Source organism: Bidens hawaiensis, unplaced genomic scaffold (genome assembly GCF_021521415.1).
Source record: "Bidens hawaiensis isolate Kalapana, Puna unplaced genomic scaffold, B.hawaiensis_p1.1 tig00419426_1, whole genome shotgun sequence".
Classification (NCBI taxonomy): Eukaryota; Viridiplantae; Streptophyta; class Magnoliopsida; order Asterales; family Asteraceae; genus Bidens; species Bidens hawaiensis.
In genome coordinates, this window is record NW_027504856.1 from 17,306 (window position 1) to 29,390 (window position 12,085).

The following is a 12,085-nucleotide window of genomic DNA, read 5'->3' on the forward strand; positions in this document are numbered from 1 at the left end:
GTCACGTAACCTTCCCCGATCTCCATCAGCCTTATTGAATCCGGTCCCCACAAAATCCCACAAATCTTGTGAGATCATAATAGTCTTCATACGAATTTTCCAAAATTCATATCCATCCCCTTTGAATACCGGAAGAGGAGTGGATGGAGTACCACTGAAGGTGTTTGCAGCCATGAGGAAGACAAATAAAACCACACAATTCAAGAGATTTGTCGTTTGGAAGATTATAGAGTTATGCGAGCTTGATAAACCCTAGCTCTGGTACCAATATGAAGTAACAAATTGATACAAGATTGATTTATCGAATGATTTATGGATAAATATTTCATTAACTAGTAAGCCTTATATAGGCAAAGTTACAACGGACAAAAGACTTTATCAATAAACCCTAACAGACTCAACTAGAGAATAGGAAAAAACTTAAACGTGCAAAATAAAACATAAATAAATGAAAAAAAATGTTCATGTTGTAGAATATATTAGTAACAGAAACTGTATTTATACCACAATACTGTAGATATAAAAAGCATATAACTTCATCACATTACCAACGAAACATTTTGTTCTTAAAAAGAAACAAGACATCCAAATGAAATAAATTTCACCATAGAATGTTTGAATAAAATAAAATCTTCAAGCAGACACCATAGCAAGCAGATGATCAGATACAGAAGCAGGTGCTTGTTCTTCATCATCATTTTTTATTTCACTTTTAGCGGAAACATTCACTTGTTCACCAACAAAGTCTCAGATTCTTGTCCAGTTGCAACTTCAGGTGAATGATCGGGCTGCTCCGATTGGTCAATATTCTCTGGGAGAAAATTAATGGGAAACTTTGTGACTCTCGGCTTGTCAGCCAAAATATTTCTTTGAATTTTATCGATCAAAACCTTTTGTGGCGGTTCTTCTCTCAACTGTTCATCTTCATAATCATTGTTTACATAATAACTGACTCGAACTAATTCTTGTCCCAAATAAGAACATGTCAAAAGTAGGACAGTAACACCGATTATATCCTCTTCACGAATCTTTAACGCATCTGTAGGGTCTGCCTACAATATTAAAACATGTGGATTTGAATGAATATATGATTAACAAGACAATAACTATGATCAAGAACTGGGAAGTATGAAACTTTAGAAGTTACCTCAAAGACGAACCGATAGTTTCCAACATTAATGGGACCAACTAGCACACTTTCAAGAACTTGGTCATATGTTTCATCTTCAGCAGATCCCACTTAAGTTAGTTTCCATTCTAAATCTTAAAGACCAAGAATTAAAATATCAGTGAAGAAACACCGATCCAATCCCCTTAATGGGTCCTGGATCAGATGAGTCCACAGGGTAGGATACAACAACAACCAACTACGATATGAGCACAACCTCCGGAAGTCCAGTGACAGAAACCTGCAAAACAAACACCGTGAGCTCGTTACGGGAAGGAAAAGGGGGGGGGGGGTGGGGGTCTTCCCGTAACCACCCTCCGGCGTGAAAATAAGTACAGTTCCGATGGAGAGAAAGTACTTAAGTAATTTAAGTAGATAGTTGGGAGTGATTGAATACCTAGTGCAGATTGAGAGAGTATTTATAGCCGAAGGATGTGGGAATATGATTGGACCAGTTGTCCCATTCTCGAAGATCTTTCGTAACCGTCTGGACATGTGTTCTCACGTGATAAGTTGAGCTATACGTCCCATGTGCATGGGTATAACAACTTGGACACGTGTTGCTCTATGATAGGACAAGTTAATCCCTGACCATGTGCACGGTTATAACAACCTGGCCGGCTGTCCTTTATTCATTGGTACGGGTCACGTACTCTTCAAGTAACAATCGCGGTAAATCTTCTAGAAGGTAATTAGTTAATTACAACTGTCCTGTAGCATTGCCTTCCGGTCATCTTAGCGGGTGGGTATGTTACCCTGCGGATGACTTTTGAGGGTGCCTGGATGCTTCCGCGCATGGTAAGTTATGCGGGTGATCCATATGTCCCGCGGGTTCCATATGAAGGGTTTCCCTCTAATCCGCGGGTGATACTTAAGGGTATTTGGGTCTTTTTGGTACCCTACCTCTATAAGTCCCCCAGTCCAGTGTTTCTTCCGCGTGAAGTTTTTATGCGGGTGAAATATTGGACTTATGAGACGTTTATGCCGGCTGTCACTGTACCCGACTGTACACCTTTTTCACTTTTTCGAATATCCCGCATGACGTGGCGTCTGCTGAGTGGATGACTCCTTTCTCTCTTCACTGTTCATATCCCATCGCATTAATTGCGATGGGTATAAATAGTGGGTGTTATCTTCTTTTAGAACTTTTATCGTTTTTGATTTTCATCTCTTCTGTTTTTTCTTCCAATCTTTCAATTTTTCTGTTCAATATTGCTCGCTGTTTTCCGTTTACTATTGGATCGATGGCTAGTGACACAAGATCTTTGGTACCAAGCAACGATACTGTAGAGATTAACTGGGATATCTCTGAGTATGAAATGCTACTTCACACTTACGGTATCTCACCGGAATGGGGACCGGAATTCCCTAATGCCGGATCTGTTGCAAGCGTGCCCCCTGCCGGCAAGATGGCAGTATACGCCGACTTTTTTACTTATGGGAATCTTCGGTTTCCAATAACCATGTTTCTCATGAAGTTACTAAGCGCTTATGGGATCCATCTATCCCAGTTACATCCTCTTGAACTTATACGAATCTGACACTTCGAATTTGTGTGTAGGGCAAAAGGAATGTTGCCTCGAATCGATCGATTTCCTGTGTTCTATCAGATGACCAACCGCGACGGGTGGTTTAAATGCAATCCGATATTTCAAAGGGTTATCGGCACTGTGCCCGTGGGGGCTTCTGAAGACTGGCGCAACAAATTTTACTGGATTTCAAAGGGCGTCGTTCCAGATGCTATGGTCCGTCGTCCGGCCAACGAGGTACTCCCAGAGGTCGTTACGGCTCCTCATGAGGGCCAAGAATGGTTCCACGTCTTGGTTTCGGAACCATCTCCAATGCGGGCTGCCGGAGGAGGCCCTAGTATGGGCAGGTATGAGCCGCCTGTGGCCATATCCAGATTTGGAGCCTGTCTTTATGGGCGTGAATGAACGTAAGTTTTGTTCCCTTTTCTCCCTTTTGTTTCATATAAAACTTTTGACTGACTTCTAGTTATGCGTTTTTCAGGTGAAGGGCCTATGCTGAATGCCCTCTTTGAAAATAGGGGTTACACCGGAAAACGTATCCGTGACGTGAAAGAAACGCCTGTCCTGGAGAGGACACGAAGTCAGTTTCTTTTCCCTTACTAAGGTGCGTGCTGAACCGATAGCTTCGGAAGCTATCCTCCAAATATGTGCGTACATTTTCTACCCTCATCCGCTCCATGTTCTTACTTCTGATGGGGTGATCGTCATTCTTTCTTCGAGTGACGAGTCGTCATCCCAAGAAGAAGAAGACTCTGATGATGTTTCTGAAATTTCATATGTATCGCATCTATTGGCAGAACTGGAGCGGAAGAGGAGTCTTCAATCCTTCCAGGCAAGTGACGGGGGTGCTAGCCATACGGATGCCGAAGAAGGTCCGGCGACGAAGAAGCCTCAGACACAACGTCCGAAGAAGCAAAGGGTCAGCCTTGCTGACCGTATGAAGGGGATGACTGGTAAGTCCATGTGGTAGTTTTATATTTTATTTTATGCTTCAACTGATACTTAGATATGACTTTGTTGTATTGCAGATCTGGCTGATGCCACTGGTGGGGGTGTGTCAATGGATAAACCACCGTCTCCACCACCGGAGGACGATAAACTACCATCTCCACCGCCTGAGAAAGATCAAGGGGCTCCTCTTCCTCCCTCGGAAACTGGAGACCCATTTTCCTATCTGTTTGGAACTGGGAATGCTTCTAGTTACAAGGAGATGGAAACAGTCAAAGATTTGGAAACGTCTAAGGCAAATGAGTCTCCACCCTAGACTCCACCAGAGTCCTTGACCTCTCCATAATCGTTTCTAACAGGTGAAGGAGAAGTTTCACGTTCTCAACGTCCGCCATCGGACGTTGAAAAAGTGGTGGCGCACGACGCGCCTCATTAATCACCACCTCTCTTTTCTTCCTCCACTCCAGTACGTCCCCAAGCATCGAATTCTGATTATTATGGGGAGCCTAACTCGGGGGAAGATGACCACATGTTTATCCCTAACTGGGATATCGTGAAAGAGTCTCGTTTCTCAGATCCGAGCATTTGTGCGACGTTCGTCAACCATTCCTACGGCGAAACGGATCTTTCAACGTGGTCGGTCCCGCCGCAATCTTTACATGGATTATTCTTCGTCCTAGGCCAACACGATGGCTACTGGACAAGAGATTTTACGGGAGTGGCGATCCATGGGGGAAAGATGGGGCGAGATGACTCGAGCTACCGAAGAGGCTAGGAAAGAAGCCAAAGAGCAACGCTTGGCAGCCAACACTGCAAAGGGGAAACTATCTGACGCCGATATTGCTCTAAAGGCGAAAGTGGATCGTCATGCTATTGCCTCCCGCCAGTGGAGAGATTCTTGCAACGAGCAGAATTCCGTCCTTCAATCTGCTCGGGACGAAGCCCAAAGGAAGAAGGAGGACTTGGCAAAGGCACTTGATGCCAATTCAGCCTTGGAAGCCCAAGTGACCTGCCAAGGTACCATTATTCAGAACCTTGAGGCGGAGTCTAAATTGCAGAAGGAGCAGGTAGAGCTTAAGGATAAAAGGGCTGCTGATATGCAAGCCGCCTATGATTCGCTTTTGCAAGCGCTTGAAGAGGCGGAAGCCCGTGCAGCTAACATTTAAACGATAAACAAAAAATAGCTGACGGGTTCCATGAGCTCCAAGAACGAGCGGAACAAGCGGAGAGGAAGCGACGATGGCTGTTGGGCCAGGGACTTAACGTGGTACGTTTCTCTCCTTTCCCCCCCTTATTATCCATATTTTTTGTGTTGCCAATCGCTAATGAATCTCTTTGTCTTTGGTAGGTCATTAAACATATTAAGGAAGAGACGGAGCTGACGAATAGCCTTGCTTTCCTGCTCAGTGCCTCTTCCAATTTCGGCCGCGTGACAGGCTTTAATGAAGGGGTGGCTTATGCTCAAGCCGGTCTTTCCTCCGAAGAACACCCGCTGCACGGACTTGATGTCGCTCAGGAGTATGGCATGCGTATCAAAGAATACGACAATTTGACATTTCCTTTGCAAGACATGCTTCCTGAGTTTGTGGCGGCGATTGACGGTGTGGATCAATTGAAGGAGTATTTAGAGGGAGAATCAGAGGATACTCTGCCTACGCCTCCAGAAGACCTTTCCGCCCAAGTCCCCTAGAAAAGATTTAGACTTGTAATTTCTTTTCATATTTTGTAATTATCTTTCAATATGAATGAAAAATAAGTATTTTTTGTCATCTTGTGGATCTTGTAGTGTACTGTACTTATGATATATATATATATATATATATATATGAGATATTTGAATTTGAAAGTGGGAGGGAAGCGGTGACGTGGCAGAAAGAGAACTGTCGCAAGACAATTGATAAGATGTGTATGACGTCTTTCTGTAGTCTATTTTGCTTTTTCATCTTTCCCGCCTGACGTGTCATCCTCTAATTGGACCGCGTTTTCTCTCTCCATTGGCGTTTTGTCTGTCGCATTAACTCCGATGTGTATAAATAGTTCGTTTCCAACTTCTTTACATTCTTATATCCTTTTCGTTCTTCTTCTTTTCCTCTCTAACTCCAGATTTGAGATCTCATAATTTAATCTTGAATCCTTAGATTTAATATTTCCAAGAACTTGTGTATCCTTTGTTCTATTCTGATGGAAGGGAACAAAAAGTGTGCCCATGCTACGGACAAAGTTGTTTTTAGTTTTAAGAAGGATTATGATGATATTGTCAATGTTTATGGCTTGTCCCCTGAATGGGAGCCTGAATACCCAGCCCCTGGTTCTGTTGCTACTAATCCACCTGCCAAGAAGATGGCCGTATATGCGGATCATTTCACAACAAGGAACTTCCGATTTCCTGTAACGAAATTTATTGAGGCTATTTTGATGGCGTATGGTGTCCACTTATCACAAGTTCATCCTTTTGGGATGTTGATAATTCGTCACTTCGAATTCTGTTGTCAAGCCCGTGACTTGGAGCCGTCAGTTGGTATGTTTGCGGTCTTTTATAAGATGACCAGCCATGGCGCATGGTACAGTTGGGCCACCACCGGAAAGGGACTTATTGGTACCGAATGGTACCGCAGTCTCCATGAGTGGAAGCCAAAATTCTTTTGGATTCGAGAAGATGTAGTTCCATTTTCGATGACCTATCGCAAATCGGATGCAGAAATGCCAGTGGTTCGTGCCACCCCACAAGTGAATCTTCCAAGGTTCAAGATCTTAACCAGTACGGTCACCCCAAGCGTGCGATACATGAGGGGGCTTTGGTAGGTGCAAAGATGAGCCGTTTATGGCCGTTTCCTGGTTTGGAACCATATTACGAGAAGCCCAACAAGAGTAAGTTTATCTTTACTTTTCTATGGTTCCGCCTAAATTCTGATTGTTCTACTTATTTACGCATGTGAGGGTTCCATTACACTTCTAGACCATGAGGAGGGTCTCATGGTGCGTCGTCCGATTGACCCGAAGGACGAACCTATCCTCGAACGCACCCGCAACAATTTCCTATTCTCCACCACTCTCCATCCGGAACCCGTGGTTTCTGAGGCAATGTTTGCTAAAGGTGAGGAGTTCGTTGCCAAAGGTGAGGGAGTTCTGAAACCTCGTCCCTTGACTGCTGCGATTTCTAGCGGGGTGATATTACTTCTTTCGTCTAGCGAGGAGTCGTCGCCCCGTGAAGAAAAATTATTTGTTGATGCTACTGACTCTTTGAATATCTTGCACTCGACTGTAGGGTTAACCCGCAAGCGAAATCAGAATCCATCCACTAGTCAGGTAGTGGATAAAAAAGTGCTGATGTCAATATCGAAGATGAACATCGAGCCAATGATGTCACTCTCGAAGATGAACATCGAGCTGTTGATGTGGATGCTCCCAAAGTGTCTGGGAAACGCAAGGTGCAATCCACCAAGCCTGCTACTACCAAGAAGCATAAAAGACGAAGTTAGGAGATCGTCTTCAACAGCTTGCACCTCTAAGAGTTTCTTCAGGTAACTTCAATACCTTTAAGCTCAATATTTGTTTTTATTATACGTTTCTGATAGAGGAATATTGTCTTGTAGAATTTCTAGAAGATTCTTCTAAAGACCCTTCAAATCTAAGGGGATCAACTCCGCCTCCTCCTCCACCATCTCTGCCGAAGGGTATTCAGGACCCTATTGTCCTTGTTGAGACTCCTCCCCATGAGGGCAAGAAAGAGGTTAACCCCAAGGAAACCTCAATTTCTTCACGTCTCCGTGCGTCATTTCGGTTTAAAAGCCAGGAGGGGCCTAGCATCTTTGCTGACGGTCCGAGGGCTTCTTCATCCAAACACGAAGGAGATCCCATGATACATCATCCGCGTTGGTCGGTGCATTAAGACTCGACATTTGCAGATGCGGATGTTTACCATGAGTATCTGATCAGAAGCCTTCCTCCCACGAAGAGAGAACGTCAACGTGGGCGTCCACATCAAGAGTTATTGAGGTCTTATTCGTACTCCCTGGCTAATGCCATCTCTATCAGTCAGGAAATATGCCAAGACTGGTTAGGCATGAATGACGCGTGGGAAGACTTGGAAATTAAAGCGGCCAAGGCGGAAAAAGAAGCTGGAGAGGCTATGAAAGAAGCCAAAGATAACCGTCTGGCTACTGATACTGCTGAACTATAGCTACCGGATGCCAGAACGGCATTAGAGGCAGAGAAAGCCCGCCGCTCAATTGCTGAAGACGCCACCGCTGCCCTTCAGCAGCAATTGGATGAATACAAAGCCTGTATGGAGACTTCGAAAGCTGAATTATCCGCTAAGGATGAACGCCTTGCTGCTCTGGCTGCCAAGAACAGGGAGCAAGCCTTGGAGTGTGCTGGGCACAAAATGGATCTTGTCCGAGCCAAGGTGGACACAAAATGGTTGTTGGCGGAAGGAGTTCCCCAAGTAAGCCTTTCTTCCTTTTGAACTCTGTTAAGGTAAATAATCATATCCAAAACATTTTTTTATATCTGATATTTTAACAGGTAATTGCCCACATCCGGGAGGGCGATGAACTTGGAAATTGTCTCGCGACGCTATTGGTCGCGTCTTCTCAGGCTGGTCACTAGACGGGCTTCCAAGAGGGTCTTCAATTCGCAGAAGGGAAGAGACCTCTTGAGGAATATTCCCTGCATGGCCAGGACACAGCCAAAACTCTTGCTGAGAAGACGAAGACATTTGATGATTTAAAGTTCACTATTGAAGATCAAATAGCTGAGCTCGCGGACAAAGAAGACGGAATTGATCAGTTGAATGCTCTTCTTGCAACTGATGATGACCATCAAGAAGATGAGGAAGATGAAGATGCGTCATTGTAATTATATGTTTTTTGTAAATCGCATGTGTTCGTCTATTTTGTAATCATCATTAAAACCCTTGTAATCCCTTTTGACATAAATAAGAAGTTTTGTTCCAGCCGGTATACTTTGTCTTATTCTTCATAATATAAGTATTTGCAGGATCTTCTTGTTTGTCAATAAAGAATTACGTGATGTCCCTTTGTAAAATCATACAAGTCCCTTTTGGTATGTGTAACATTCGTTACTTTTCAAACCCGAAAACTTGATCTGTTTTTTTTTTTGGTTTTGTTTATAAACATACATAAATATATATTTCAAATTTCGTTTTATGTTTTTTTAATGTATTCTATAAACCGACCCGTTCGTCGTTTCAATGTATTCGTAATTTTAGTTCATTGATTTAATAATAATTACGATGTTTTATAGTCATTTCTCGTTCATTTTCGTTTTCATGTTATTCATAAACAAGACTTTAAGCTTTAAAGTCTTTATTTAATCAAGTTCCAAACTAGTCGGGTATAATGTTAAAATAATCCTAAATATTATAACTTTATTACAAATATATAACATTTGAAAAGCTCAAGGTTCAAACGGTAGTTATGCATTTAATTTTCTGTTTTAAAGTTGTTTGAAACTTCAGGGGCCAAAAGTGTAACATATATTTAAATTATATTAATAAATTACCTAGCCCTCCCCCCTGTACCCACGTTTTTCCGGCCACCGTCTTCTGGCGAGCCAACGGCTCCGACGACCCTCAAACACCCCTACAACTCGTGTCAAACCTCAATTAAAGCTAGTAAACTCGATATAACGTAACGACAAACACAATATCAACAATGATAACGCGACATAACAGCGATTAATGGGTCATATATAACCAATAACGACCGTAACCCACCGGAATATCTTTTAAAACACAATAACACCCATTAATCATCATACTCTCTGATTGTTAGTATAAATACGACCTAAATCAATATCTAAACTCGTCCCAATTCTCAATCTAAACTGTTATACTCTCTATAATCCATAATCATCGTCCGTCCATCCCGCAGAACCAAGTTCTAGTAATCCAGACTGGCGTAGAATCCTGGATGACGCCAATCATGGCCTACTTGTCATAGGGATTTCTACCAGAATAGAAGGCCGCGGCTCGAAAGATAAGGTACGAGGCCTTGAACTACCAAATGCAAGATGGCGTCTTGTATAGACGATCCTTCCTCGGTCCACTCCTGATGTGCGTGGACGTCGAGGACGCGAATTACTTGATTAGGGAAGTTCATGAAGGCATTTGTGGTCTTCACGCAGGCCCGATAATGATCGTAGCAAAACTCATGAACGCCGGATATTACTGGCCGGGGATGCATTTGGATGCGGTACAAGAAATCAAGAAGTGTTATTCTTGTCAACGTCATGCTCCTAATACATTGCGACCAAAGAATGAACTTGTACTAGTAACCTCCGCTTGGCCATTCCAAAAATGGGTTATTGACATTATGGGACCTTTCTCGAAAGCCCCGGGACGTGTCAAATTTTTAATTGTAGCCATTGATTACTTCACCAAGTGGGTGGAAGCTAAAACAGTCGCATCCATTACGGCATCAAGTGTCAAGAAATTCCTTTGGGAATTCATAATCTGTCGATTTGGTCTTCCGCTAGAACTTGTGAGCGACAATGGGACTCAGTTTGCGGATGGCGGGTTGCAAGAATGGTTGAAAGAACTTCATGTTACCCATATTTTCACATCTCTGGCTCATCCGCAAGCCAACGGTCAGGTCGAACGGACCAACCGAACAATCAAAGAAGGGATTAAGGCTAGATTGGGTACTAAACAGACAGGCTGGGTCGATGAATTGCCCCCATGTACTTTAGGCCTTTCGCACCCAAAAGAATTCAAGTAATTCTGAAACGCCGTTCAGTTTAACCTATAGCACTGAAGCTATGATCCCGGCTGAAATTGGGGTTCCATCCGCATGAACTTTGATAATCGATGATAACGACAAAGAGTTGCGGATGAACCTCAACCTCCATGAAGAAATGAGGGAGTTAGCACTGATCCGCGAGCATAATTACAAGCGTCAACTGCAAAAATACTATGACTCGCGGGTCCAGAACTGTACTTTTGATGCGGAAGACTTCGTCTTCCGCAACAATGAGGCATCTGGTCAAGAGCCTCCGGGCAAATTGGCCCCAACTTGGGAAGGCCCTTACAAGATTAAAGAAGTACTATCCAAGGGTGCTTACAAGTTAGAGAAGTTATACGGCACTGAGGTCCCCAGAACATGGATTGCGGCACAGCTGAAGAAGTGTTACATCTAACAAGACTTGTTATTTACTTTTTATTTTGGCCTGCGTGCCTAATAGACTAGTAGAACCACATCTGATGTCTTAACTTGTAATTCAGTTTGGCTTACGCCCTTTTTTATGGAAAGTTTTATTAAGCCTACATTTCAGTTTTATGTAATGTACATTTTCTGTTCTGCATACTGTAACACCTCGGCTAAAGCGGAATATGCCCGAGTGTGACGTACAGATTGCTCAAAACACATATGACACTATTAAGTTACAATAATATCATTAATTAATTTAAACATCATGTACACAAGTTTGTAACAAGAAATACAAGGAAAAATATAAGAACAATTAACAAATTGTCCATTTATTATTATAACCTAAGTTCTAGTGTCCTCGTCACAGCAACATTCACTAAATAAGGTACCTGCAACATATATATAAAATAATGTTAACTAAATGAATAGTTGGTGAGTTCACACAAGTTTTGATATAAGTACATAAAAATCTACAACTCCATGAACAAGTGTAAATGAGCAGGTAAAGTCCTTTCCAGTTGGGATTGTGCACCAACGTACTCGGATAATAGCGCAAGTAAGTGTCTTTTCTGTTGGTAAAAACCAACGTACTCAGATCGGGGGTCCATATTCCACTCATAACATCGAGGTCCTGAGTGCATAGGGGGGTGTATGATCATACTTAATGAGGAAACCATGAGCACATAAACTTTGAACAAGTAAGCAAATAAACACACAAGTCCATGTAACAAATTGTAGTTTGTAAATAATGAATAAACTAAATTGTATTTTGGATAGGATATATATGCTACCCCCAAAAGTAAAAGCGTAAAAAGGGGTGTGAGAAAGTCACCTTGAAGTTGAAGACAAACTTGAAATAAAACCGAAAGTGCGTAAATGAAACCGAAGCAATTGAACGTCACGAACTAGAATTAAAAGGTACAAAATAAAATATTAACTAACAAATTAATAAAAGTAAATAAATATATTTGCCAGAAATTAGAAGTGTTATAATGTATATTTTAATATTTTATGAAGTTTGATGTTATAATATTATTGCTTAGCTTTAAAGAATTTTTAACGAATTGTTGATAAATTATGAATTAAATATTAGTTTAAATTATGGGATTGATATCAAATTTGAATATTATAACGTTTATGGAAATTTTGATGTTAATGGTATATTTTATTTTGACAAACAAATACATTAACGAATTTTAAAGTTTAACGGACAAAAATGTGTATACATATATATAAGCTAAGCTAGTTTTAAACGAACTTGACGGGTTTGA

The 12,085-nt window shown here is 42.0% G+C and overlaps 1 pseudogene across 1 annotated transcript in view; it reads right to left on the reverse strand.

Annotated features, from left to right (window-relative positions):
• Positions 1-607: 607 nt before the first annotated feature.
• LOC143608742 (putative histone chaperone ASF1A) overlaps positions 608-12,085 on the reverse strand; it is a 29,989-nt pseudogene continuing 18,511 nt past the window's right edge. The window contains exons 2-3 of the transcript XR_013149319.1: positions 1,148-1,263; positions 608-1,052 (exon numbers count right to left, since the gene is read on the reverse strand). The product of XR_013149319.1 is annotated as a putative histone chaperone ASF1A (transcript). The remainder of the gene's footprint in view (positions 1,053-1,147; positions 1,264-12,085) is intronic.